The sequence below is a fragment of the Heterodontus francisci genome, chromosome 35, assembly GCF_036365525.1.
Source record: "Heterodontus francisci isolate sHetFra1 chromosome 35, sHetFra1.hap1, whole genome shotgun sequence".
NCBI lineage: Eukaryota > Metazoa > Chordata > Chondrichthyes > Heterodontiformes > Heterodontidae > Heterodontus > Heterodontus francisci.
The window spans coordinates 22,409,356-22,435,454 of record NC_090405.1 but is presented as its reverse complement, the minus strand read 5'-3'; the positions used below and the strand labels follow the sequence as shown (position 1 = coordinate 22,435,454).

Here is a 26,099-nt window from a genome sequence, read left to right as displayed (position 1 = left end):
ACCCAGTGGTCGAGGAAATTAAGGCCCTCCCTCCTGCACCATATCCTCAGCCAAGCATTCATCTGCTCTACCCTCTTACTCCTATACTCATAAGCATGTGGCATTGGGAGTAATCCAGAGATTACAACCTTTGAGGTCCTGCTTTTTAATCTGCTATCTAGCTCCCTAAATTCTGGTTGCAGGACCTCATCCCTCTTTCTACCTATGTCATTGGTGCCAATGTGTACCATGACCTCTGACTGTTCACCCTCCCCCTTGTCCTGCAGCCACTCTTTGTGACATCCTTGACCCTAGCACCAGGGAGGCAACATATCATCCTGGAGTCACGTTTGCAGCCACAGAAATGCCTATCTGTACCTCTTACGATAGAATCCCCTATCACTATAGCTCTTCTACTCCTTTTCCGCCCCTCCTGTGCAGCTGATCCACCTGTGGTGCCACAGACTTGGTTCTTGCTGCATTCCCCTGAGAAGCTATCTCCCCCAACAGTATTCAAAGTGGAAAATCTGTTAGAAAGGGAGATGGATCCAGGGGACTCCTTCACTACCTGCCTAGTTCTTCTACTCTGCCTGGTGGTGACCCATTCCCTTTCTACCTGAGCAGTCTTTACCTGCGGTGTGACCACCTCCCTATACGTGCTATCCATGATGATCTCAGCCTCGCAGATGCTCCACAGTATCACCAGCCGCCGCTCCAGATCCGAAACGTGGATTTCGAGTAGCTGCAGCTGGAGACACATCCTGCACACGTGTTCGCCCTGGATACTTGAAGTCTCCCTGACTTCCCACATTGCACAGGAGGATCACTCCACATTGCTGAGCTGCCCTGCCATGACTTACCCTTAATTTATCCCCTTAAATTACCCAAAAATTAAATTATTTACACTAGGGACCTTGATTCTCCCCCAAAAAACACGACCTCCTTTATTGAAAAAACTGTAGACCTTTCCCTTTACTTTTAGTTACTTACCCAGCTATTTAGAGTAACTCCCTAACAGCAGATACTCACCAACCAATCACCTTGCAGCCTTCCTGTGACATCACTGCTCACTTTGTTTTCAAACTCCGGCGTGCCTGGACTGCTCTCCGCTCCTCTCCCGGAAGGTGAGTGACTGGGCCGCGATCCTCAGGCTCAATTTATCGGCTCCACTCTCGGTGTTCTCCCCACAGGTCCGCTCCTCTCCCGGAAGGTGAGTGACTGGGCCGCAATCCTCGGGCTCAATTTATCGGCTCCACTCTCGGTGTTCTCCCCACAGGTCCGCTCCTCTCCCGGAAGGTGAGTGACTGGGCCGCGATCCTCAGGCTCAATGTATTGGCTCCACTGTCGGTGTTCTCCCCACAGGTCTGCTCCTCTCCCGGAGGGTGAGTGACTGGGCCACGATCCTCGGGCTCAATTTATCGGCTCCACTCTCGGTGTTTTCCCCACAGGTCCAGTCCTCTCCCGGAAGGTGAGTGACTGGTCCGCGATCCTTGGGCTCAATTTATTGGTTCTGCTATCGGCGCTCTCCCCACAGGTCCACTCCTCTCCGCTCCGCTCCTGGAAGGAAAGTAAGTCTGGTATCTGTGACGGACAATGAGGAGAAACACAATATCAGGAGAGAGTGAAATACATTTTACTCTTCAGACGATATTATTTATTATATTTCAGCTGTTCCTTGTTTCACAAATATTTTGGCGGGCTTTTCAAATTTGTGAATGGGTTTCAGCTCTGACAATTTGCCACTGTCAATCTCCACCCCATTTTCTCATTGCCCTTTGATGATCGGCGAAATAGCAGCTACCTGATTGGTGACATGAACCAGCCAATGAGATTCAGCAGACAGTAACCAATCAGAAGTAGCCGGACTGCATTCCTCCAGAAGGTAAAGCAGGGAAGTGCGGGAGGAATTCTTCACTCTTTGTGAAAGTATTTGTGAGATTGTGGAAATGTCTGGAAGAGGAGCAGGGGAGAGACCATGATCCTGTCTCAGGTAAGTTTTTGAGTAAAATGGCTGTAACCAATTCTGTAACTTCAGGCCAGGGAGTGTGTAACACCGTTCGGGTGGCAGTGAAGGATAATGATGGAGATGCACCGGTTGATCGTACCTTCTTCATTAAGAAAATCCTTATTAATTTCTGTGGATTCCAAGCTGCGAACATCTTCTGCCTGCAGGACTTCCCCAGCAGTGGATATTTTGACGTGACGTCCAAGAACATGGCGGATGCATCAAGTTCCTGAAGGTGTTCAAGGAGAAGGGAAACCAGGCGCCGCTGTCGATCCTCACAATGGAGCCGCTCTTCACACTGCCATCGCAACGTGACCGTGTGGTGAGAAGCCACCTCTACAACCCCCATGTTCCTGTCGTGGATGTACTCACCTTCCTCACCAGGTATGTCGAGGTGGCCGGCAGCAGCACTGATGTCAAGGACCCATTTGGGAATTGGACCAGCTAGCGTCAGGTCAAGGTGACCTTGAAGGTCAATGCCAACGGAGCCATCATCCATCCTCCCTCCAGCTTCGCTTTCGGGGGAAGTCGAGGCTTCATGGTCGATGCGGAGCAGCCCAGAGTTTGTCGTACCTGCGGCAAATCTGGTCTTGTGGCAGCTAACTGCAGCACAGTCGTCTGCAAGAACTGCAAGAAGGAAGGCCATCACACCAAGGACTGTAAACAGAGTAAGTGCTGCAACCTGTGAGGTGGGGCAGGCCACCTCTACAAAACCTGCCCAAACGCTGCCTCAGTTATGCTCAGGCAGCAAGGACCAAGGAAAGGCTGGGTTAAGGAACGATGAACACGTCTGGTGCTGGGAGGAAAACAAGCAATCCTCCCCACAGCGATGAAAGTCTATCTGAGAAAGAGAAGAAAGGGGAGGCAGCTGCAACCAGTGACCCAACACCTACTCCGTGCCTGGAGCTCCTCCTCTACAGACAGAATTAATGGAGGAGGAGGCAGCAGATGGACAAACAGGTCAGTGGCAGGTGGTACAAAGGAAGAACACAAAGAAAAAAGCTCCAAAAAAAGAACAGGTCACCACCCAAACCAATGGCAAGAGGAGGCTACCGTCTGAGACAGACTACAGCAGCTCCTCCTCACTGCACGAGGAAGGGCCGGAACGATGGCACCTCCAAAAGAAGCAGCAGAACTCAAAGGAGCTGGAAGATAAAGCCCCCCAGCTCCGGGGCAGTGGAAGCTGTGACACGCCCAGCGCACCCCAAACCAAAAGCATGGAACCAAAGGAGATGCTCAGTGCACCCCAGCTCCGGGAGACCGAGAGCAGCGAAGTGTCCTGCGCATTCCAGCTCCAGCTCCAGGAAGTCAGGAACAGTGATGTCTTCGAGGAGGGACCGAGGGGAAAGTCACCAACAGCAGAGGACAACCCCAGCCTTGCTGCCTACAAGACCCGTCCCCCACCTGCCGATGTCACCCCAGTGGAACAAAACCCTCATGAATAACCATGAGGGGTTTCTGGGCTCAACGAATGTGAAACAGCTTGCGGACACGATGGGTATGCAGGAACATACTCAAGGACTGGGACTAGCAAGGACACCTGGTGTGGTAAGCAACACCCAACTTTATAGTGGATATAAAGAATGCTTCGATTAACATGCATTGTGTTAAATCCACCACGTGATGTGTTTCAACCTTGGATGACTTCGCAAAGGTCAAAGCCGGCGTACTGTTTTGTCAGGAGTGTGGAATCCTGCACCGCAGCACTTACAGGCAATTGTCTCACGGGCCATCGGTCTGGTCCAGGGGAAATGATTCCTGTTCCTCCGGCCTGGGGATTCTGCTGTGGGGAGGCAACTTAACCATCTCTGAAGTTAAGATGCTGGTGGGCGGTCGCCTTCTCGTAGCAGATGTAATGTACAACAATGCTCCGCTCCAGTTAAGCAACGTATATGCCCCGGTCCAATACAGTGAGTGGCTGACCATCCTCCAGCAACTCACACTGCTGCTGGCGACATCCAGGCCGGTCATTCTTGGAGGTGACTTCAACTGCATCATTGATGCAGCTGGACAATCTGGCAGTAACGACAGAAAACTGGACGCTCCGCACAGATTCTTAAAAAATGCCAAACTGCACAATGTCTTCAGCAAACCTGCAGACGGAGCGCAGCGTAGATACACCTGGTCAAGATCGGACGGTTCTGCCCGTTCCAGGATTGACTTCCTGTATGTGTCCCCTGCTTTCACGGTCAGATCCACCGACGTCAAGCCGGTGTTCTTCTCCGACCACTGCCTCTTACTGGTTGACTGTCACTTACAGGATGACCAGCGGGTTAGCAGGGGGACATGGAAGCTCAATGCTACACTGCTAACCCCAGAGAACATTGTGGAACTCAAAAGAGATTGAAAAAGTTGGAGAACAGTGAGACCCTCTTTGAGTATCTGGTGCACTGGTGGGAAGCGATCAAGGAGAACATCAAGAGGTTCTTTATCTCCAAAGGTGTTCAGAGGGTGAGAGAGACAGAGGGAAATGTCCGCACTCCAGAAAAGAATGCAAAATCTGCTCCGGCTGCAGTCGATGGGTGTCGAGGTCAAGGAGGTGCTCCAAGAGGTGAAGAGCCAGCAGGCCTCGCTCTTTGCCACGGAGGCCTCCAAGATCATCTTCCGGTCCAGAGTCTGCTCCATTGAGCAGGATGAGACGTGCTTGCGTTTCTTCTTCCAAAAGGTACACAGAGAGAGCTCTGTGATCAGCAGCCTGAAGGAAGATGATGGCTCGGTCACAACTTCACACTCCGACATACTAAGGATTAGCAAATCCTTGAATGCTGGGCTGCAAGACGTGAAGTCTATGGACAGCATGGCCTCCCAGTCCTTCCTGTCATCTATCACAGAGGTCTTAGATGACAGCATGCAGGAGAATCTGGACAAACCGCTAACTCTGGACAAGCTGACAAAGGCCATCAAGTCTTTTGAGACGAAGAAAACTCCCGGAAGCGACGGCTTACCAGTTGAGTTGTATTCGGCCCTGTGGGACTGGGTCAGCCCAGACCTGCTGGAAGTGTACGAGAGTACGCTCCTGGCCGGCAGCATGTCAGAATCCATGAGGAAAGGCATCATCACCCTCATCTACAAGTAGAAGGGGGAGAGGGCAGAAATCAGAAATTGGCGGCCCATCTCACTGCTTAATGTAGACTACAAAATTCTGTCCAAAGTCATCGCCAGTCGAGTCAAGACTGCTCTGGAGTTGGTGATTCACCCTGACCAGACCTGTACTGTACCCAGCAGGAAGATCTTTGATAGTGTTGTGCTACTCAGGGATACGATCGCCTATGTACGGGTCAGGAGGGTGGACACCTGCCTCATCAGCCTGGACCAGGAGAAGGCTTTTGACAGGATATCGCACATATACATGATGGATATGCTCTCCAAAATGGGGTTTGGGGAGGGAATCTGCAATTGGATCAAACTGCTCTACACAAACATCAGTCGTACAGTCCAAAAAATTGGGTGGGAATCAGAAAGTTTCCAATCAAATCTGGAGTCAGACAGGGCTGTCCTCTTTCCCCTGCCTTGTGTGTTTGCTGTATCGAACCCTTTGCTGAGTCTATTTGGAAGGATGCGGGCATAAGAGGGGTGACAATCCCAGGCAGTGGAGTCACTCAGGTCAAAGCCTCCCTGCACATGGATGATGTTGCTGTATTCTGATCGGATCCGCTGTCCATTCGCAGACTGATGAGCATCTGCGACCAGTTCGAACTGGATTCGGGAGCCAATGATAACCATGGCAAGAGCGAGGCCATGTTCCTTGGAAACTGGGCTGACCGATCCTTTGTCCCCTTCACCGTCAGGTCAGACTACCTGAAGGTGCTGGGGATATGGTTTGTAAGGGCCGGGACGTGCACCAAAACCTGGGAGGAGCGAGTAGCCAGGGTACAACATAAACTGAGCAAGTGGGAGCAACGATCTCTCTCTATTATGGGTAAGAATCTGGTCATCAGGTGCAAGGTGCTCACGTTGTTGCTGTAAGTGGCACAGGTCTGGCCCATACCCCACTCCTGTGCTGTGGCGATCACCCGAGCCATTTCCCGCTTTATCTGAAGACGCAAAATGGACAGGGTCCAGAGGGACACGATGTTCAAACCTCTGGATAAAGGCGAAAAAATGTACTCAACATCGCCCTCAACCTGATGGCCGCCTTAGTATGTGGCTGCATCAAGCTGTGCGTAGAGCCCCAGTATGCAAACACCAAGTGTCACTACGTGCTGAGGTTCTATCTGACCCCGGTGTTGCGAAGGATGGATCTGGTGACATTGCCACGGAACGCTCCATCCAGTTGGACTGTGCGTTCGTGGAAATGTTTGTGTGGAAAAACACCTTTGACCACCAATCCATCAGGCAGTGGTCTGCACGGAATGTCCTCAAGTATATTTTTGGAAAAGAAAAGTCTGGAAGAGGAAAGACCGGCGGGAAAGCGCGGTCCAAGGCCAAGTCTCGCTCCTCCCGGGCTGGACTGCAGTTCCCGGTGGGCCGTGTTCACAGGCTCCTGAGAAAGGGCAACTATGCTGAGCGTGTGGGTGCCGGAGCCCCGGTCTATCTGGCTGCTGTGCTCGAGTATCTGACCGCTGAAATCCTCGAGTTGGCCAGTAACGCGGCCCAGGACAACAGGAAGACCCGCAACATCCTCAGAGACCTACAGCTGGCTGTCCAGAATGACGAGGAGCTCACCAAGCTGCTGGGAGGGGTGACCATCACTCAGGGCTGGGTGCTGCCTAATATCTAGGCCATGCTGCTGCCCAAGAAAACCAGCGCTCCGGGCACCAAAACCAAGGCAATCTGCCAGGATTTTATCAAATACCCAAAGGTTCTTTTCAGAGCCACCCACAGTATCATTCTTGTAAATCTCCTCTGTACTCTCTACACAACAATTATGTCCTTTCTGTAATGTGATGACCAGAACTGTACGCAATACTCCAGCTGTGGCCAAACCACCGTTTTAAACAGTTCTCGCGTTACATCCCTGCTTTTGTCAACCAAGAAAGGAAAGCATTCCATATGCCTTCTTCACCACTCTATCTACCTATCCTGTCACTTTCAGGGACTTGTGGACATGCACTCCAAAGTCTCTCACTTCTTCTCCCCATCTCAATATCTTCCCGTTTATTGTGTATTCCCTTGCTTTGTTTGCCCTCCCCAAATGCATTACCTCACACTTCTCCAGATTGAATTCCATTTGCCACTTTTCCGCCCACTCAATTAATCCATTCATATCATTCTTAAGTCCACAGCTATCCTCCTCACCATCAATTACACGGCCAATTTCCCAATCATAGCTCCCACATTTAATTCCAAATAATTAATTTTTTTTTTTCAGAGATACAGCACTGAAACAGGCCCTTCGGCCCACCGAGTTTGTGCCGACCATCAACCATCCATGTTATACTAATCCTACACTAATTCCATATTCCTACCACATCCCCACCTGTCCCTATATTTCCCTACCACCTACCTAGGGACAATTTATAATGGCCAATTAACCTATCAACCAGCAAGTCTTTGGCATGTGAGAGGAAACTGGAGCACCCAGAGGAAACCCACACAGGCAGTACCCAGAATTGAACCCGGGTCACTGGAGCTGTGAGGCTGCGGTGCTAACCGCTGCGCCACTGTGCTGCCCGTGTGGTAATATACACCACAAACAGCAAGGGACCCAACACTGAACCCTGTGGAACGCCACTGAAAACCGCTTTCCATTTGCAAAAACATCCGTTGACTACTATCCTTTGTTTCCTGCCACTGAGTCAATTTTGGATCCAACCTGCCACATTCCCCTGTATCCCATGGGCTTTCATTTTATTGACCAGACTGCCATGTGGGACCTTATCAAATGCCTTACTAAAATCCATGTAAACCACATCCACCGCACTATCCTCATCAATGCTCCTTGTTACTTCCTCAAAAAACTCGATCAAGTTAGTGAGACATGACCTTCCCTTAACAAATCCATGCTGACTATCCCTGATTAATCCATGTCTTTCCAAGTGGTAGTTTATCCTGTCCCTCAGAATTGATTCGAATAATTTACCCACCACTGAGGTCAGACTTACCACATCCTTTTAAAATAATAGTACAACGTTCGCAGACCTCCAATCCTCCGGCACCTCCCCCATATCCAGTGAGGATTTGAAGATGATCCTCAGCGCATCCACTATTTACTCCCTGGCTTCCTTTAACAACCTCAGATGCAAACCATCTGGCCCTGGTGATTTATTCATTTTCAAGGATGTCAGACTCTCTAGTACTTCCACTCTCATTATGCTTATCGTATCTAATATTTCACACTCCTCTTCTTTTACTACAATGTCTGCATCATCCCTCTCCTTTGTGAAGGCAGAGACAAAAAACTCATTAAGAACCCCGCCCACATCTTCTGGATCCACACAGAAGTTCCCTTGTACATCTCTGATAGGCCATACCCTTTCCTTAGTTATCCTCTCGCTCTTAATGGACTGATAAAACATCTTTGGGTTTCCTTCAAGTAGTTGTATCCAGTCCACATCCACCAAATCACCTCTCAGTTTTGTAAAATTTGCCTTCCCCCAATTTCGAACTTTTACTTTTCGAGCTGCCCTGCCATTACTTAGCTTTACAAACTCATTATTGCTCGTGTAATAAGTAGAATAATTTACCAGTTACTCACCGATCAGCTTCTTCCCCTGTATCATGGAGGCTGAAAAGGCAGAAGAGAAGAGACCAAAGAGCACCTCCTTCCCCTAGTCAGTGAAGTCCCTCACACATCAACTCACAGCTTTACACTCTGTCCAAACAGCACTTTCTAATAAGTAATTATTCATAAATTACACTAACTAAAACATTAGTAACCTGACCAATTACAAGGTAGCTATTTGAGGGTTTTTAAACAAAGAGCTTTTTTCCCTATCCCAAAGGCTCTTTTCAGATCCACCCACAGTATCTGAAAGGGCTGATTACTGTCTGAAGTCTGCTCTACCCACACCTCTGTCTATCCCTCTTCATCTAGAACAACCAGCGTCATCTTCCATTCCTTTCACCATCATGTGTTTAACTCGCTTCTCCTTTTTGACAGTCAGATATCAATGTAATAATGAAATGATCTGTGTCAGTGCTGGACATTTCCCTGTCCTGATTTCAGACCCCACTCTGGACACTTGTTTCCCATTCCAGGACCTTCTTGTATTAATATTCAGCACCACCTGTCAGTCAGAAACTTGTCTCAATGAACCGATCCTTTTACTGAACTTCCAACTGCTGCTGTCTATTTCTCGAGGGAAAGAGCTGCTCACTGAATAAGGATGTGAGGGGAATGTAACCCGGCTGCTGGTGAGAAGGTCCCGTCTTCTCAATCAAAAGCCTTTTATTTTACTTCAGTGATTCCCAGATTCCCAGCTGGTCTGTTGAGGATTTTGTTTTCACAGAAATAACTTGTTAAATACAAATCTGATTCCAACATGTCAGTAACAGGACAGAATGGGAACCTTTTAAAAGGATGAAGCAACTATTTCAGTGGCTTCTCACTGTCCCCCTGAAGCCTGTGTGAAGGGGAATTACCAATAGTCTGTAATTTATTACTTCCACACCAAGTTTGAGTTATTTGTCGTGTGAAAGATTGCTGAACGGAGTCTTTTACTGTCAGTTACGGATGAGAAGTTGACAAAAATTGGCAAGATAAAGCTGTTCATAAAATAGCACCAGAAATTTGAGTCGGTAAAAGCAAAATTGTGTTTTAAAAGTTTATTTAAACCGCTACGGGAAAATAGATTTTTATGTACTTTTCCAGTCGATCACTTCTTTTCCAAAGTGAAATTGGCGGCTTTCACAAATTCAAATATTCTGCCAGGTTGACAGGTTCAACCAATGATTTTTTGTATTTTGTGCTTCGAGGTTCTCTGATTGAATCATTCCTGAGAACTAATGGCTGTGTGGCCTAATGGATAAGGCGTCTGACTTCGGTGTATTCTATGATGTTATCAGAAGATTGCAGGTTCGAGTCCTGCCACGGTCATTTTGACCCAAAGGGATTATGCAGGGCTTTGGGGATCAAGTCGGGGACTGAACAGATTGGAAACCCGACATGGACTTGATAGGGCGAATGGCCTCCTCATGTGCTGTCACTGACTTTATGAGAAGAGGGTGACCAATCAGAAGTGGGCTGGGGTTACAGCGGGCTCAAACTGCAGGAATTCCAGGTCCCTGAATGACTGAGCTGAAACTGATCAGTTTCACTGCAGGAAACACCGTCTCGGGGGAAATAACATCACAAATAATTCCATTTTGCTAATTATTCAATTATAAAACAATGGGCAGATGTGAAGGTGTGATGTTACTTTTCACTGTGAGGGGAGAATCCACCATCTGGGTAAATCAGCAACTTTATAACATCGTCTGTACGTTTAGAAAAGAAACGATGAAAACTCTCCCCATAACCCTGGTGCGGTGGAAAGGCTCAATTCAGAGATTGGACTATAACGAGAGCACAACATAAATCATTAACTGATATTTCCGGCATAAAACACACCCCAGCTCCCGTTCCCATGTCACTGCTGTCCCTATGAGGCGGTGGGTGACTCTGAAAAGAGACTTTGTTTTGTGTTTCTGCAGGAAAACCACAAAGATCCTCCCAGGCAGTGAAACTCATCTTCCCAGAATCTCCATACCAGATTGAAACAGAAAACACAAAGACAGTGAGAAAGTTCCAGAGAGTTACTGAGCATTAAAACCAATGAAATAAACCAATTCTAGAGAGATGTTGGTGCAGCTTTTTCAGAGAGATTGTGGGTGGCTCTTAAAAGAGCCGTTGTGTTTCGAGTGTTTTCACTACACGGTGGAGTTTTACTTGGAGTTGATGTACTTGGTCACTCACTTTGTCCCTTCTCACATTCCGAGCGCTTTGTTGGGTGGAAATGTTTCTTCAGGCAGTTTCAACAGCTCAGAGCCGACATTGAGTCAGAAACCAGAAATGGGAGTACGGGACACAGACAAGGAATTGAGGCTGAACCTTTCTAAATCTCACTGGTTATAGGCCTCAGCTAGAGCATTGTGTCTAATTCCATGCTCCACACTTTAGCAGGAATGGCAAGGCCTTAGAGAGGGTGCAGAGGAGATTTACTAGAATGTATCAGAGATGCAGGAATTCAGCTAATGTGGAAAGAATAGGGGTCTGGGGTGTGTGAAGCTGGGGTCCTTCTTCTTAGAGCAGAGATGTTAATGGGGCAGTTAATAGTTGTGTTCAACATTGTGAAGAGTTTTTATAAGAAGAAAGAAGTTTGACTACAATTAGGCAGAGCCTTGGTGAGATCACACCTGGAGCAGTGTGTACAGTTTTGGTTCCCCTTATCTAAGGAAGGATATACTTGCCTTAAAGGAAGTGTATCAAAGTGTCACTCGATTGCTTCCTGGGATGAGGGGATTGTCCTATGAGAAGAGATTGAGTAGACGAGGCCGATATTCCTCAGAATTTAGAAGAGTGAGAGGTAATCTTACTGGCACCTAAAAATCTTAAGGGATTTAACAGGGTAAATGCTGGGAGGATGTTTCCTCTGGCTGGGGAATCTAGAACTAGGAATCACAGTCTCAGTATAAATGGCTCCATCATTTAGGACTGAGAAGAGGAGAATTTTTTTTCACTCAAAGTATTGTGAATCTTTGGAATTCTCTACGCGCAGTGGTTAGCACCGCAGCCTCACAGCTCCAGTGACCTCGGTTCCGTCCAGGGTATTGCCTGTGCGGAGTTTGCAAGTTTTCTCTGTGACCGCGTGGGTTTCCGCCGGGTGCTCCAGTTTCCTCCCACAGCCAAAGACTTGCAGGTTGATAGGTAAATTGACCATTGTAAATTGCCCCTAGTGGAGATAGGTCGTAGGAGAATGGTGGGAATGTGGTAGGGAATATGGGATGAATGGAGGATTAGTATAAATGGGTGGTTGTTGGTCGGCACAGACTCGGTGGGCCGAAGGGCCTTTTTCAGTGCTGTATCTCTCTGTGACTCTAGAGATGTGGATGCTCAATCATTGGGTATATCCAAGAGAGAGATCGATAGGTTTTTGGATACGAAGGGAATCAAGGGATCTGTGCTCATGTGGTAAGATGGAGTTGATGTAGGAGATCAGCTGTGATCTTATTGAATGGCAGAGCTATTTCGATGGGCCGAATGGCCTACTCCTATTTTTTATGTAAAGTTCCATTCTCTCAGGGAATATTTAATTTTCAAAAAGAGAAATACTGCACACACTGGAAACCTGAATAATAACAGAAGATTCTGGAAACACTCAGCAGTTCCAGCAGTATCTGTGGAGAGAGGAAGGTAGGAGCAATGTTTCAGGTCTATAGAAGGGTCACAGAACTGGACCACTAACCCGAGCTTCTCTTCTCCACAGTTGTTTCCGGACTGGCTGAGTGTTTTCAGTATTTTAGACTTTTTCTTTCTGTATTTCATCCATTTCCCATTTGTCGATTTGCTGTGAAACTTTCAGCGTTGTGCTCAATTCTTTGTGTCGTTGTGTTTTCTTTATTTGAAGTAATGTAAATAGTATCCTGAAATGAATTTGCCAAATGATTGGGCAAATTGTTACAACCAGTTTTTGAGCAAGTTCTCCACATACACGGTGAAGGATTCCTTCACATTTGTGAAGACCATACAGGACTTGCATATCGATAGCAATGCCGTGTCCATGTGTTCATTTGACATTGCTAGCCTATTCACCAATGTACCACTTCAGGAAGCCATAGATATTTGCACTGCAGTGCTATATCATGGCGATCTAGACCCGTCACCATTGTGTGAATCCGTATTCATTGAACTTATGAACTCGGCAACTTGCACAGTTGAGTTCAGTTTTATTGACACCATGTATCGCTGGTGTTGCCATGGGATCCCCTCTAGGCCCAGCTCTCACAAACATCTTTGTTGGATTCCATGACAAGCCTGTTTTTAAGGGAATGACACCTAACCGCCTACCTCTTGACTATTTCCAATATGTAGATGATACGTTTGCTATATTTGAATCCGCAGCTGCATGAAATAATTTCCTTGCACGTCTTCATGGGCTCCATCCTACACTCAAATTCACCTTTGGAATGGAGCAGTCAAATGAGTTCCCTTTCCTTGATGTACTAGTTGAGAAATCTGCTAAGTGGTTTTCTACAACGGTCTACCGCAAACCTACCTTCACTGGTCATTACACGCGTTGGGATTCTTACAGTTCCACGCGCTATAAGATTGGTCTTATCGACAATCTCATAAATAGGGCTGAGCCATTTGCTCACCATGCAAGCTTGATGCTGAAATAGGGCGAATCAAAGACATCCTGCATTACAATGGCTACACTGATCAGATCATTTCTCACTGTATATCACACAAACTTATAAACGGGCTGAAGGCCGTCGTTTTGAGCCCTGAAAAGTGACCAGTCTCCCTCAAATTACCCTGGAAGGGTAATATATCCCCAGTATTTGAGTAACAGGTGAAGCGAGCTGTTTCCTGCTGTTACTATGCAGGAGCAACAAGTGTGGTGTTCACCACTAACAGGATGCTGCTGTCAAGCAAAAGAGACGTCCTGCCTATCACACAAATAAGTAACGTGGTATATGAATTTTAATACCAGTGTGATGCTAGGTTTCTAGACCGTACATCCCAAAACTGGCGGATTGTATCAAATAACATGTCCCTTCCGCTGTTCGCAATGGGCCCTACCCAACCAACCCGTGCTTGCAAAACTCAAAACACAGTATCCAACATGAGATGTGATTCCACAATCGGACAACATTTGCTAAATAATTCTCAGTGTGCTAAGAATTACGTTGACAACCGATTTAAGACTGTCAGTAGGGCTCGCAGTGTGGTGCATTGGTGTGTACTGTAAACTACATGTATTAATACACAGGGCCCTGTTCTTTGCAGACAGAAAGAACATGCACACATGTTGTGCCAGTTTCAGCTGAACAAAATAAGTGACAGCCATTCACTGGCTCATTCCACAGGGCAATGCCTTGACCAATCAGAGTCAAGCTGCCTGGTTTAAATTACAAACAAAGCTGGGCAGTTATCTGTCAGTTACCATAAACTGGTGCATTCTGAATGGCAATGCCTCTACCAATCAGAGTTCACTTGCCAACCAATCAGCACTCTCTTCTCATACAGAAGAAAGTTGTTGTTTTCCCTTAAATTGGTATTCTTGCGGATTGCCCTGCTGAGTGCAAGACGAAAACAACTGGCTACCAAAGTTTGGACAACATGTCACTATTTTCACGAAATGATTACTTTTATTTTCAATATAAAAATATAAAGCAATATGAGTGTAACATTTACAGACAAATTCTATTACTTCACATTGCCTGATTCTTTCACACTGACAGACTGTGTGAACTACTGTCCCGATTTTGCAGTTCTCACTTCCAGTTAGCAAATGTCAGCAATCTGTGATACAGTGCAGTTTACAGACCAGACCGTCAATCACAACATGCAATAATTGTTCAGCTTATGTTGGACTGGTGGGATTTAGAAATACTAGGAATTGAGATGAGCTGTTATTGTATTTAATTATTTGTTTCATGGGATGTGGACGTCGCCAGCCAGGCCAGCATTTATAGTCCATCCCTAATTGCCCATGAGAAGGTGGTGGTGAGCTTCCTTCTTGAACCACTGCAGTCCATGTGGGGTAGGTACACCCACAGTGCTATTAGGAAGGGAGTTCCAGGATTTTTACCCAGCGACAGTGAAGGAATGGCGATATAGTTCCAAGCCAGGATGATGTGTAGCTTGGAGGAGAACTTTCAGGTGGTGGTGTTCCCATGCATCTGCTGCCCTTGTCCTTCTAGGCAGCAGAGGATGCAGGTTTGGAAGGTGCTGCCTGAGTAGCCTTGGTGCATTGTTGCAGTGCATCTTGTAGATGGTACACACTGCTGCCACTGTACGTCAGTGGTGGAGGGAGTGAATGTTGTGGACGGGGTGCCAATCAAGCATGTTGCTTTGTCCTGGATGGTGTCGAGCTTCTTGAATGTTGTTGGAGCTGCACCCATCCAGGCAAGTGGATAGCATTCCATCACACTCCAGACTTGTGCCTTGTAAATGGTGGACAGGCTTGGGGAGTCAGGAGGTGAGTTACTCACCGCATGCTTCCTACCCTCTGACCAGCTCATGTAGTCACACTATTTATAAGGCTACTCCAGTTCAGTTTCTGGTCAATGGGAACCCCCAGGAAGTTGATAGTGGGGGATTCAGCGATCGTAATGCCGTTGAATGTCAATGGGAGATCGTTAGATTCTCTCTTGTTCGAGATGGTCATTGCCTGGCACTTGTGTGGCGCAAATGTTACTTGCCACTTATCAGCCCAAGCCTGGATATTGTCCAGGTCTTGCTGCATTTCTACATGGACCTCTTCAGTATCTGAGGAGTCGCGAATGGTGCTAAATTTTGCAATCATCAGTGAACATCCCCACTTCTGACCTTATGATTGAAGGAAGGTCACTGATGAAGGAGTGAAGAAGGTTGGGCCGAGGATACTACCCTGAGGAACTCCAGCAGTAATGTCCTGGAGCTGAGATGATTGACCTCCAACAATCACAACCATTTTCCTTTGTGCTCGGTACGATTCCAACCAGTGGAGAGTTTTCCTCTTGATTCCCATTGACTCCAGTTTTGCTCTGGCTCCTTGATGCCATACTCAGTCAACTGCTACCTTGATGTCAAGGGCAGACACTCTCACCTCACCTCTTGAGTTCAGCTCTTTTGTCCTTGTTCGAACCAAGGCTGTAATGAGGTCAGGAGCTGAATGGCCCTGGCGGAACCCAACTGAGCGTCACTGATCAGGTTATTGCAAAGCAAGTGCCCCGTCGATGACATCTTCCATCACTATACTGATGATTGAGAGTAGACTGATGAGGCAGTAATTGGCTGGGTTGGAATTGTCCTGCTTTTTGTGTACAGGACATACCTGGGCAATTTTCCACATTGCCGGGTAGATGCCAGTATTGTACCTGTACTGGAACAGCTTGGCTAGGGGCGCGGCAAGTTCTGGAGCACAGGTCTTCAGTACTATTGCTGGAATATTGTCAGGGCCCGTAGCCTTTGCTGTATCCAGAGCCTTCAGTCGTTTCTTGATATCACGTTGAGTGAATCGAATTAGCTGAAGACTGGCGTCTGTGATGCTGGGGACTTGAGAAGGAGGCCGAGATGGATCATCAACCCGGCACTTCTGGTTGAAGATTGTCGCAAATTCTCCATCCTTGTCTTTTGCACTGATGTGCTGGGCTCCCCCATCATTGAGGTTGGGGATATTTGTGGAGCCACCTCCTCCTGTTGGTTGTTTAATTGTCCACCACCATTCATCATTGGATGTGTCAGGGTGTAGATCTGATCCGTTGGTTGTGGGATCACTTAGCCCTGTCTATTACATGCTGCTTCTGCTGTTTGGCATGAAAGTAGTCCTGGGCTGTAGCTTCATCAGGCTGACGCCTCATTTCAAGGTATGCCTGGTGCTGCTCCTGGCATGCCCTCCTGCACTCTTCATTGAATTAGGGTTGATCCCCAGCTTGTTGGTAATGTTAGAGTGGGGGAATATGCCGGGCCATGAGGTTATAGAATATGGTTGACTGCAATTCTGCTGCTGCTAATGGTCCACAGCACCTCATGGATGCCCAGTTATACATTGCTAGTTCTGTTCAAAATCTATCCCATTTAGCACAGTGGTAGTGGCACACAACACGATAGAGGGTATCCTCAATGTGAAGACGGGACATCATCTCCACAAGGACTGTGCAGTGGTCACTCCTACCAATACTGTCATGGACTGATGCATCTGCGGCAGGCAGATTGGTGAGGATGAGGTCAAGTATGTATTTCCCTCTTGTTAGTTCCCTCACCACCTACTGCAGACCCAATCGAGCAGCTGTGTCCATTGGGACTTGGCCAGCATGGTCAGTAGCGGTGCTACCGAGCCACTCATGGTGATGGACATTGAAATCCCCCAGCCAGACTACATTCTGTGCCCTTGCCACCCTCAGTGCTCCTTCCAAGTGGTGTTCATCAGTCTCTCGCTGTCTCTTGCTGGTTTGCTCAGTACCTTTCTCTGTCTGTTCCTTTCTGAGTCCTGATAATATCTTCCTGGTTTTCTGTGTGTCTTTCTCTGCCTGCCTCATTGTCAGTGCTGTTACTCCGTGTCCTTGTGTCATTGCGCAGTGAGGGTGAGTCCGTCAGCACGTGTGTTGCTGAGTCCGGGATTCTTGAGAAATCCGACTGCAATCCTATTTTTATAAAAACATTGGGGAAATAACACGAACAGTTCACTTTCAAAACATCAAGTATTTACCCATAATAACAAGATGCTTCCGAAGGCACTCGATTGTAATCAGCTTCTTCCTTCTCGTGAACACATCAATCAGTAACAAATCACTTTTGCTCACACGAACACAAGCTGCAAACACGGACCAGCCGAGTCTCTCCCACTTTGTCAACCCCTTCCTGCAGAGCCTCCTTTCCACCACCAGATGGTGATGTTGGCCACAATAAAACCAGGACAAATGGTCACAGTGAGGAGACGGTCAGTAACAGAAAATAAAACAATAACAGGGAAAACCTTTACACAACAACAGGGTACATCTTTACACAACAGAAAACATATTTACACACCACGAAATACCTTTAGACAACAGGGAGAATACAATCATACAAATGCCTTGTTTCTCCATCTCAGTCTCGTTGTCTCTCTCTCTGTCCCTCACTTTTGCTTCCTCACAGTCTATTCTTCGTTTTCTATGTGTTTTTCTCTCTGTCCCATTGTCGATGGTGTTACTCAGCGTCCTTGTAACATTGTGTAGCCAGGCTGAGCCTCCCAACACCTGTGTTGCTGTAATAAAAACAGAAAATGCTGGAAATGCTCAGTAGGTCTGGCAGCATCTGTGCAGAGAGAAACAGTTAACAGTTCATGTCTGTTTCGTTAGTTCACATTAACTTTGTTCTCTCTCCACAGATGCTGCCAGACCTGCTGACTATTTCAAGCATTTTCTGTTTATGTTTCAGATTTCCAGCATCCGCAGTATTTTGCTTTTGTACGTGTGTTGCTATGTCTGGGACTGTTTGAGTGCAATGCTATTGCTTCATAAACAGCGTTGAAACAAACATTTATCTCGCTAACACACAGCACTAATACACAGCTGGATATAAACAGCAGCCTGCAGCAGAGGGCGCAGTGGAAGTTTATTAACACAAATAATTCACCAACATTATATTTACTGCTATCCACAATCACACCACGCTTCATCTTAACACGTTTTACTCTTTATTTACATCAACTTCTTCCTTCCAGTAAACACTTCAATTTGGAACACAGCTTCCAAATCACCTTTATTCACAAACCCGAACACACATCAGCCCAGACTTTCCCCTTTCTGTCAACCCATTCCTGCATCACTGCCTCTCCACCAACAGTTGTTGCGAGCATCATGCAATCATAGAATGGCTGCAGCACAGAAGGAGGCCATTCGGCCTGTCGAACCCGTGCTGGCTCTCTGTTAGAGCAACTCACCTCATTTCACTCCCCAGTCAGTTCAATTTTGGAGGTGGGAAAACTTCTCGAAAGAATAATTTGGGACAAAATTAATAGTCCCATGGACAAATGTGGGTTAATTCAAGAAAGCCAGCATGGATTTCTTAACGGAAAATCATGTTTAACTGTCCTGCTGTAGTTTTTTGATGAGGTAACAGAGAGGGTTGATGAGGGCAATGCTGTTGATGTGGTGTACATGGACTTTCAAAAGGTCTGGCAGCATCTGAAAGGTCACTGACCTGAAACGTTAACTTTGCTTCTCTCTGTACAGATGTTGCCTGACCTGCTGAGTATTTCCAGCATTTCTTGTTTTCATTATGGCACAGAGTTCCCTTTTCAAACTTACAGAATTAACCACAATAATGTACTCTGAGATTCAAGTTAAATATCATCCCAATATTTACACACATTATGAGTTTATAAGTTTCAGTATTAATTCCCATTAGTGCATCCTGACATATACATTAGATATAACATAACATAAGAACAGAAGAAATAGGAGCAGGAGTAGGCCATTCGGCCCCTCAAGCCTGCCTCGCCATTCAGTAAGATCATGGCTGATCTGCCCCAGACCTCAACTCCTCTTTCATGCCAGCTCTTCATAGCCCTCAACTCTACAATATTTCAAAAATCTATTTACATCCTCTTTAAATACTTTCAGTGATTTAGCCTCCAATACTGTCTGGGGTAGAGAATTCCAGACATTCACTATCCTCTGAGAGAAGAAATTCCTTTGCATCTCAGTTTAAATGAGTGTCCCCTTATTCTGTAACTATGTCGCCTAGTTTGAGATTCCCCCACTAGTGGAAACATTTTCTCAACATCTACCCTGTTAATAAAAACAAGAAATGCTGGAAATACTCAGCAGGTCTGGCAGCATCTGTGAAGAGAGAAGCAGAGTTAATGTTTCAGGTCAGAGACCCTTCTTCACCCTGTTAAGCCCCCTCAGAATCTTGTAAGTTTCAAAAAGATCACCCCTCATTCTTCTAAACACGAATGAATAACCTGTTTAGCCGTTCTTGATAAGTCAACCCCTTCATCCCAAGAATCAGCTGAGTGAATCTCTTTTGAACTCCTCCAATGCCAGTACATCCTTTCTTAAGTCTAAATCTCAAGTGCGATATCAGATTGAGAGAATCTGAAAGATAGTATAACCTGAGATACAAACTGAGAATTCAGTTTAAAACTCCCCCGGATTGTGAAACTAAAAGATACAATAGCAATTTAATTTGTATAGACTGTGCGTTGGATCACATTCCAGCCCTCATCCAGTATCAGACTGGAAGATACTGTAGCAATTCCATTAGTGCAGACTCAGCTCTACATTACAGAGCAGGGAACATATTTAAACAACCGGGAACACTTTTACACAAGACGGATCATATTTACACAACTGAGAAGATCTTTACCCAACAGGGAACCATTTTACACAATAACAGAGAACATCTTTACACAACAGCGAATATAGTTACACAACAGAGAACATATTACACAGCAGGAAATATCTTTAAAAGAACACAGGGAACATCTTTACACAACAGAGAACACAATTACATAAATCATCAGTCTTTCGCTGTCTCTTGCTGGTTTGCTCAGTACCTTTCTCTGTCTGTTCCTTTCTGGGTCCTGATAATATCTTCCTGGTTTTCTGTGTCTTTCTCTGTCTGTTCCTTTCTGAGTCCTGATAATCTCTTCCTGGTTTTCTGTGTGTCTTTCTCTGTCTGTTCCTTTTCTGGGTCCTGATAATCTCTTCCTGGTTTTCTGTGTGTCTTTCTCTGTCTGTTCCTTTCTGGGTCCTTATAATCTCTTCCTGGTTTTCTGTGTGTCTTTCTCTGCCTGCCTCATTGTCGGTGCTGTTACTCTGTGTCCTTGTGTCATTGTGCAGTGAGGGTGAGTCCGTCAGCACGTGTGTTGCTGAGTCCGGGATTCTTGAGAAATCCGACCGCAATCCTATTTTTATAAAAACATTGGGGAAATGAACATATTTCACTAACGGGCAGCTAAAATTTAAACCAGCAGTTAGCAGAGTGGCGCAGCGGAAGCGTGCTGGGCCCATAACCCAGAGGTCGATGGATCGAAACCATTCTCTGCTATTTATGTTTGGTAGGGACACAAACCGTTCACTTTCAAAATATCAAGTGTTTCCCCATCATAACAAGATGTGCTCGATTGCAATCAGCTTTTTCCTTCTAGTGAACACATCAATCAGCAACAAATCACTTTTGCTCACACGAACACAAGCTGCAAACACGGACCAGCCGAGTCTCTCCCACTTTGTCAACCCCTTCCTGCAGAGTCTCCTCTCCACCACCAGATGGTGATGTTGGCCACAAGAAAACCAGGACAAATGGTCGCAGTGAGGAGACGGTCAGGAACAGAAAATACAACAAGAACAGGGAAAACCTTTACACAACAACAGGGTACATCTTTATACAACAGAAAACATATTTACACACCAGGAAATACCTTTACACAACAGGGAGAACACAATCATACAAATGCCTTGTTTCTCCATCTCAGTTTCGTTGTCTGTCTCTCTCTCTCCGTTCCTCACTTTTGCTTCCTCACAGTCTATTAGTTTCCTGTGTGTTTTTCTCTCTGTCCCGTTGTCGATGGTGTCACTCAGCGTCCTTGTAACATTGCGTAGCCAGGCTGAGCCTCCCAACACCTGTGTTATAGAACATAGAACAGTACAGCACAGTACAGGCCCTTCGGACCACGATGTTGTGCCGAACCTTTAATCTACTCGAAGATCAAAACTACCTACATACCCTTCATTCTACTATCATCCATGTACCTATCTAAGAGATGCTTAAATGTCCCTAATGTATCTGCTTCTACTACCACCACTGGCAGTGCATTCCACGCACCCACCACTCTCTGTGTAAAGAACCTACCTCTGACATCTCCCCGAAACCTTCCTCCATCACCTTAAAATTATGCCCCCTGGTGATAGCTCTTTCCACCCTGGGAAAAAGTCTCTGGCTATCCACTCTATCTATTCCTCTCATCATCTTGTACCCCTCTATCAAGTCACCTCTCATCCTTCTTCGTTCCAATGAGAAAAGCCCCAGCTCCCTCAATCTTTCTTCGTAAGACATGCCCTCCAGTCCAGGCAGCATCCTGGTAAATCTCCTCTGCACCCTCTCTAAAGCTACCTCATCCTTCCTATAATGAGACGACCAGAACTGAACACAATATTGCAAGTGTGGTCTAACCAGGGCTTTATAGAGCTGCAGCATAACCTCGCGGCTCTTAAACTCAATCCCCCTGTTAATGAAAGCCAACACACCATACGCCTTCTTAACAACCCTATCAACTTGGGTGGCAACTTTGAGCGATCTATGGACATGGGCCCCAAGATCCCTCTGTTCCTCCACATGACCAAGAATCCTGTCTTTGCGCCTGTATTCTGCATTCAAATTCGACCTTCCAAAATGAATCACTTCACACTTTTCCAGGTTGAACTCCATCTGCCACTTCTCAGCCCAGCTCTGCATCCTGTCAATGTCCTGTTGCAACCTACAACAGCCTTCCACACTATCCACAACTCCAGCAACCTTCGTGTCATCGGCAAACTTGCTAACCCAGACTTCCACTTCCTCATCCAAGTCATTTATAAAAATCACAAAGAGCAGAGGTCCCAGAACAGATCCCTGCGGAACACCACTGGTCACCGAGCTCCAGGCTGAATACTTTCCATCTACTACCACCCTCTGTCTTCTATGGGCCAGCCAATTCTGTATCCAGACAGCCAACTTTCCCTGTATCCCATGCCTCCTTACTTTCTGAATGAGCCTACCATGGGGAACCTTATCAAACTCCTTGCTGAAATCCATATACACCACATCCACTGCTCTTCCTTCATCAATGTGTTTTGTCACATCTTCAAAGAATTCAATAAGCCTTGTGCGGCATGACCTGCCCCTCACAAAGCCATGCTGACTGTCTCTAATCAAACTCTGCTTTTCCAACTAATCATAAATCCTGTCTCTCAGAATCCTCTCCAATAATTTGCCCACTACCTACGTAAGACTGACTGGTCTGTAATTCCCAGGGTTATCCCTATTCCCTTTCTTGAACAAGGGAATAACATTTGCCACCCTCCAATCATCTGGTACTACTCCAGTGGACAGTGAGGACGCAAAGATCATCGCCAAAGGCGCGGCAATCTCTTCCCTCGCTTCCCGTAATATCCTTGGGTATATCCCGTCTGGCCCCAGGGACTTATCTGTCCTCATGTCTTTCAAAATTTCCAGCACATCCTCCCTCTTAACATCAACCTGTTTGAGCATATCAGCCTGTTTCACACTGTCCTCACAAACGACCAGGTCCCTCTCACTAGTGAATACTGAAGCAAAGTATTCATTTAGGACCCCCCTACCTCCTCCGACTCCAGGCACAAGTTCCCTCCACTATCCCTGATCGGCCCTACCCTCACTCTGGCCATCCTCTTGTTCCTCACATAAGTGTAGAACGCATTGGGATTTTCCTTAATCCTACCCGCCAAGACTTTTTCATGTCCCCTTCTAGCTCTCCTAAGTCCATTCTTCAGTTCCTTCCTGGCTACCTTGTAACCCTCTAGAGTCCTGTCTGATCCTTGCTTCCTCAACCTTAAGTAAGCTTCCTTCTTCCTCTTGACTAGCTGTTCCACATTTCTTGTCATCCAAGGTTCCTTCACTCTACCATCCCTTCCTTGCCTCATCGGGACAAACCTATCCAGCAGTCGCAGCAAGTGCTCCCTAAACAACCTCCACATTTCTGTCGTGCATTTCCCTGAGAACATCTGTTCCTAATTTATGCACCCCAGTTCCTGCCTAATAGCATTGTAATTCCCCCTCCCCCAATTAAATATTTTCCCATCCCGTCCGCTCCTGTCCCTCTCCATGACGATAGTAAAGGTCAGGGAGTTGTGATCACTATCATCGAAATGCTCTCCCACCGAGAGATCTGCCACCTGGCCTGGTTCGTTGCCAAGCATCAAATCCAACATCGCCTCCCCTCTAGTCGGCCTATCTACATATTGAGTCAGGAAACCTTCCTGGACACACCTGACAAAAACTGCTCCATCCAAACTATTTGCACTAAGGAGGTTCCAATCAATATTAGGGAAGTTGAAGTCACCCATGACAACAACCCTGTTACTTCTGCACCTTTCCAAAATCTGCCTCCCAATCTGTTCCTCCGTGTCTCTGTTGCTATTGGGGGGTCTATAGAAAACTCCCAATAAAGTGACTGCTCCTTTCCTGTTTCTGACTTCCACCCATAATGACTCAGTAGACAAACCCTCCTCGATGACCTCCCTTTCTGCAGCTGTGATACTATCCCTGATTAATAATGCAACTCCCCCACTTCTTTTACCTCCCTCCCTATTCCTTTTGAAACATCTAAACCCCGGAACATCCAACATCCATTCCTGCCCCTGTGATCTCCAAGTGTCCGTAATGGTCACAACATCGTAGCTCGAAGTACTGATCCATGCTCTAAGTTCATCACCCTTATTCCTGACACTTCTTGCATTAAAATAGACACACTTCAACCCATCATACTGGCTGAAACTTTGCCCTGTCAACTGTCTAACCTTCCTCACAGACTCTCTGCACTCGGTATCTGCCTGTTCAACAGCTACCCCATCCACTGATCCATAGCTCCGGTTCCCATCCCCCTGCCAAACTAGTTTAAACCCTCCCGAAGAGCTCTAGCAAACCTCCCGCCCAGGATATTGGTGCCCCTCCAGTTCAGATGCAACCCGTCCTTCTTGTACAGGTCCCACCTTCCCCAGAAGGTATCCCAATGATCCACATAACTGAAGCCCTCCCTGCTACACCAGCTCTGTAGCCACGTGTTCAGCTGCACTCGCTCTCTGTTTCTAGCCTCACTAGCACGTGGCACCGGTATCAATCCTGAGATTACTACTCTGCTCGTCTTGCCTTTTAGCTTCCAACCTAACTCCTATATTCGCTTTTCAGGTCCTCATCCCTTTTCCTAGCTATGTCATTGGTACCGATATGTACCACGACTTCTGGCTGCTCCCCCTCCCCCTTAAGAATCCTGTAGACTCGATCTGAGACATCCCTGATCCTGGCACCCAGGAGGCAACATACCATCTGGGAGTCTCATTCGCGACCACAGAATCTCCTGTCTGTTCCTCTAACCATTGAATCTCCTATCACTATCGCTCTCCTATTCTCCACCCTTCCCTTCTGAGCCGCAGAGCCAGGCTCAGTGCCAGAGACCTGGCCGCTGTGGCTTTCCCCTGGTAGGTCCCCCCCCACAACCGTATCCAAAACGGTATACTTATTATTGAGGGGAACGGCCACAGGGGATCCCTGCACTGTGTGCCTATTCCCTTTCCCTCCCCTGACGGTCACCCAGCTACCTTTATCCTGTGACTGAGGTGTCAGTACTTCCCTATAACTGCTCCCTATCATCCCCTCTGCCTCCCGCATGATCCGAAGTTCATCCAGCTCCAGCTCCGGTTCCCTAACGCGGTCTGTGAGGAGCTGGAGTTGGGTGCACTTCTCACAGGTGAAGTCAGCAGGGACACAAGTGGTGACCCTTACCTCCCACATCCTGCAAGAGGAGCATGCAACTGCCCTAGCTTCCATCCCCTCTGCTCTAAATTGACAACAGAGAATAAAAAAATATAAAGTAAAACCTTACCTTACCAAACCCTCCACACAAGAGTCCTTTTTTTTGGTTGGAGGAGGAGGATGGGTGGGAGACACTACACGTGTAGTGTTTCGGGTTTAGCCACTGCCCGAATATATAAGTTCACTTACCCAGCAGTCCCCGTGTCCGCGTCCGCCGAATCGCCAGGTAAGTACTTTATAGTGAAACGTACCTTCCCAGCTGCCCCCTGGCTCGCACTATCACTGCTACTGCTGATCAAAGGTGTTGCTGTAATAAAAACAGAAAATGCTGGAAATGCTCAGTAGGTCTGGCAGCATCTGTGCAGAGAGAAACAGTTAACAGTTCAGATCTGTTTCCTCAGCTCACATTAACTTTGTTTCTCTCTCCACAGATGCTGCCAGACCTGCCGACTATTTCAAGCATTTTCTGTTTATGTTTCAGATTTCCAGCATCCGCAGTATTTTGCTTTTGTACGTGTGTTGCTATGTCTGGGACTGTTTGAGTGCAATGCTATTGCTTTATAAACAGCGTTGAAACAAACATTTATCTAGTTAACACACAGCACTAATACACAGCTGGATATAAACAGCAGCCTGCAGCAGAGGGTGCAGTGGAAGTTTATTAACACAAATAATTCACCAGCACAATATTTACTGCTATCCACATTCACACCACGCTTCATCTTAACACGTTTTACTCTTTATTTACATCAACTTCTTCCTTCCAGTAAACACTTCAATTTGGAACACAGCTTCCAAATCACCTTTATTCACAAACCCGAACACAAGCTGCAAATGCTGCAAACACACACCAGCCCAGACTTTTCCCTTTCTGTCAACCCATTCCTGCATCACTGCCTCTCCACCAACAGTTGCTGCTAGAATCATACAATCATAGAATGGCTAAAGCACAGAAGGAGGCCATTCGGCCTGACGAACCCATGCTGGCTCTCTGCTGAAGCAACTCACCTC

The 26,099-nt window shown here is 46.7% G+C and overlaps 1 long non-coding RNA gene and 2 other non-coding genes across 3 annotated transcripts in view; all 3 read left to right on the top strand.

Annotated features, from left to right (window-relative positions):
- The first annotated feature begins 9,873 nt into the window (after nucleotides 1-9,873).
- Nucleotides 9,874-9,962, top strand: trnar-ucg (transfer RNA arginine (anticodon UCG)). The gene is given in 2 exon segments: nucleotides 9,874-9,910; nucleotides 9,927-9,962. It is a non-coding gene; the product is annotated as a tRNA-Arg (tRNA).
- Nucleotides 9,963-20,321: 10,359 nt separating this feature from the next.
- The window catches only part of LOC137350442 (uncharacterized), a 45,643-nt gene continuing 39,865 nt past the window's right edge, over nucleotides 20,322-26,099 (top strand). Inside the window, exon 1 of the long non-coding RNA XR_010969420.1 lies at nucleotides 20,322-20,385. This is a non-coding gene — a long non-coding RNA (uncharacterized lncRNA). The remainder of the gene's footprint in view (nucleotides 20,386-26,099) is intronic.
- trnam-cau (transfer RNA methionine (anticodon CAU)) lies at nucleotides 20,517-20,588 on the top strand. Its single transcript has one exon. It is a non-coding gene; the product is annotated as a tRNA-Met (tRNA).